Source organism: Ursus americanus, chromosome 17 (genome assembly GCF_024610735.1).
Source record: "Ursus americanus isolate L20-20 chromosome 17, mUrsAme1.1.p, whole genome shotgun sequence".
In the NCBI taxonomy this organism is placed as follows: Eukaryota; Metazoa; Chordata; class Mammalia; order Carnivora; family Ursidae; genus Ursus; species Ursus americanus.
The window spans coordinates 50,706,237-50,709,642 of record NC_142143.1 but is presented as its reverse complement, the minus strand read 5'-3'; the positions used below and the strand labels follow the sequence as shown (position 1 = coordinate 50,709,642).

Here is a 3,406-nt window from a genome sequence, read left to right as displayed (position 1 = left end):
AGCTAAAGAGACAGGACAACTATGTGCAGCATGAAAGAAACTGTTGGGGCAACTAGCCAAGTTAGAATGGAGTGCGTGGATTTAGCGGAGGCGGTATAGAATGCCATTCTCCTGGGTTCAGTGGTTTTATTTGGCTGTGTAAGAGATTCTCTTTGTTTTTAGGAAATACACACTAAAGTATTGATTTACTAACGGGTGTCATACTTGATAGTAACGCTCTGAAATGGTTCCGAGATAAAAAACACACCTGCACACACACAGGAGGAGAGAAAGAGAAGAAAATGAGAATAAGGCAAATGTGATAGAAGATTAACAGCGATGGGGGGGGGGGGGGCGAAGGTATGTATGGAAATGCTTTGCATTTTTCTCTCAACTTCTCTATAAGTTTAAATTATTTTAAAATAAAGAATTAGAAGAGTACATTGGGAACTCCTACAAATACAAAGAAAAGCACACGTGACCTAAGAACGCAGGAAAACGCAAACAGACATTGCACCCAAGAGCGTATTCATGCAGGTGCAAAGCTGAGGACCGAGTCTGGGGGATCCGCGGGCGCGCTCACCTGCGTCCCCCCTTCAGTCCAGCAGTGGTTGGGTCCCCCTCGCGCGAAGGGGCCAAGGCGTCGCGTCTCAGGGCAGACAGTCGAGGTACAGTCTTTAAAAAAATACAACAGAAAAATGGCTTCGAAGCCCATCCCGGTGATCCTGGCCAAAGGAGCGGAGAGGATGGAGACAGTCATTCCTGTAGACGTCCGGAGGTGAGCTGGGGTTGAAGTCACCACTGTGGGTCTGGCTGCCAAAGTCCCAGTACGGTGCAGCCCAGGTGTTGTCATCTTTCCAGGTGCTGGTCCGGAAGAGGCCAAAAAAGAGGGACCGTACAACGTCGTGTTCTGCTGGGAGGTGACCCAAGCTCGCACAGGATCTGAGTCCGCTGCCGTGAAGGAGACACTGAAGGAACAAGAAATCAGGCAGGGCCTCGAAGCCGCGCTCTGTACAGGCCCCGCGGCTCTTTTGGCTCCTGAAATAGGTTTTGGAGGCAAAGTTATAATGCACCGACTTGCTAAAGACAAAATGATGGAAGTCGTTACAGCGCCGGCGAGAAGCGTGTGGGGAAGGACGGCGCGATCCGCGGGAGCCGAGGGCCTGGAACATTCCTCTTTGAGTCTGCTCTTGGGACTGGTGAGGCGCCGAGCACAAGGACGCGGCTGACCAAGGGAAGGGCCCGCCGGTTCTTAAAGACTAGGCCCCAAATCTTTGATGATGAATTCGAGAAACGGGGCTGTTTGTAATCATTCGCAGCGGGGTCGCTTTCAGCTCCGCCCTGGTGCCGTCTGGCTGGGAAGCGGCAGCCTCCCGGAGTTGCCCGCCTGCACGCGTGTCCTCGCGGTCCTGGACCCTGACTGTGCAGTAAGTGGCATTTAGCAAACAACTGATGGCAACTTGTGCATTTCTGGTTTCCCCTTTTGTGTGTGTGCGCGAAACCAAATTCATTGCAAATGTTCCCTGTTGACAGAGCTGCTGAGATAAACGAACAGGGAACCCATTTGACACAGCAAAGAGGAAAAGCATAAAAGCAAAGAGTTAAGAAGCTTGTGATTTTCTCCCCTTGTTAATTGTGTATTGTTAATGTGCTATTAAAAAATACCAGTGGGAAAAAGAAAGCATATTTATGTGGCCAATAAAACCATGACATAATATCTGGCATCATTCATGGTGCGGATCAAGACCACAGTGAGGCGCCATTTTGTATCTTTTGAACTGCCAAAAAAAAAAAAAAAAAAATCTGGAATTATCAAGGATTTAGTTTCAAACGATCCATTATAGATTTCTGGAGGGAGTGTTATTTATTGCTGTCACTCCAAAGAAGAGCTTGTCATTGTCCCCAAATGTTGAACATTTATATACCCCATGACCCAGCAATTCCACTTTAGGTATACAGCTAAGAAAATCTCTAATATGCATACACCTGGGAACGTGTATGGCAGGCTCATGGCACTACTATTTACTGTGGAAAAATCCTGAAAGGGCCTAAATGCTCGTCTGTGGAAGAGTGGGTAAATGAACTATGGTGCATGTGCTCCATAGATAAATTTAACAATGTCATATGAAATGAAAAAAGAAGCCACCCCCAATCACATACAGCACGATACCATTTTTGCAAAGTGAAATAACTAAAACTTAAAAATGGTGAATATGTAGTCAGTTCATAAAACTGTGTAAAAAGAAGGCAAGAGGACCATGGATACACAGAGTGTGTGTTTTTGTAGCCATAGAGAACCCTTTGCCTTAGAGGTGAATTAATGTTTCTATTTCCGAACAACAAAAACGTTTGGCAACTCTTAATTAAAAGGCTCTTTTGGCTTTTATTCATCAAGTTTTTAAAGTCTTAGGGTTCAGCCTTATGCAGGGTATCCATTAAACAGATTTGGCCTGTAGTGTATTGTGGTGGACGAAGTAGGAAATGTTATTCACTAAAATATAGCCTTCATGAAGACAGAGACTTTTGTTTTTTGTATTGACTATTGTATCTCAAGACTCTAGAGGAGTACCTGGCACATAGAAGACAATCAGTAAATAATATTTCCGAATGAATATAATGAATGAATGAGAACTTTTCTCATGTCTCAGGGTGACATTGCAGTAACATAGAGTGTCCAGTGGGTGGAGCCTATGTTGCGTTTTGTATATGACAGAAGCCGTCAAAAATTTTTTGTGTGTTCATATCGTTGAATGAATTTTAGGTGGTTCTGCTGGAGCTCTGTAATAAGTTTAGATTTTCTTTGAAGTACATTAATTGGTGCCAAACTTCAACCTTTTTCATTTGGTATTTGTGTTTGATTAACAACTTTCTAATAGAGAATTTAAATCATTTGGCTTTTGAGTTAATGTTAAGTGAAAAGTCTTTCTGTGAAATTCAAGTAGATTGTTAAATCTATCGCATTTATTTCTGAGTAAAAAGCTAAGAATGTTAAAGAATGAGAAAAATCTGTTTAAAAGAGAATGAGTGGTCATAGTGGTAAAGAATGTAACCTGTCAACTTGCTGACATCTTCAAATCAAAGCAGTTTTCTCTGTCATATAGTTTTTTTTCTGTATTATATAGTTAAAAGGACTGGCATTCACGTAAATGCAGTGTATTTGAATTAAATTAATTGATTTATTCAGTTTTCTTTCTTGAGCCACTGATCTAGGTGCTCATGGTCACACGGTTCTTTCTGTACATCAGCTGACCAGGCCCACTTCTCACCCCTTCCCACTTTAGAAAACTCAGCTGTGCTTTTGGAACTCAGGATCTGTCATCTGCAAAATTCATAGGCCCTCTACTTCTCTGAATATGCTTTTTACTTTTTTGCTCAGCGGAAAGCTGGCTCTTGTGTGAGGACCCTGCTTCTCTGTCTCTCTCATTCT

At 43.1% G+C, this 3,406-nt stretch overlaps 1 pseudogene; it reads left to right on the top strand.

Annotated features, from left to right (window-relative positions):
• The first annotated feature begins 677 nt into the window (after nt 1-677).
• LOC123787302 (Parkinson disease protein 7 homolog pseudogene) lies at nt 678-1,242 on the top strand (annotated as a pseudogene).
• The last annotated feature ends 2,164 nt before the right edge of the window (nt 1,243-3,406 follow it).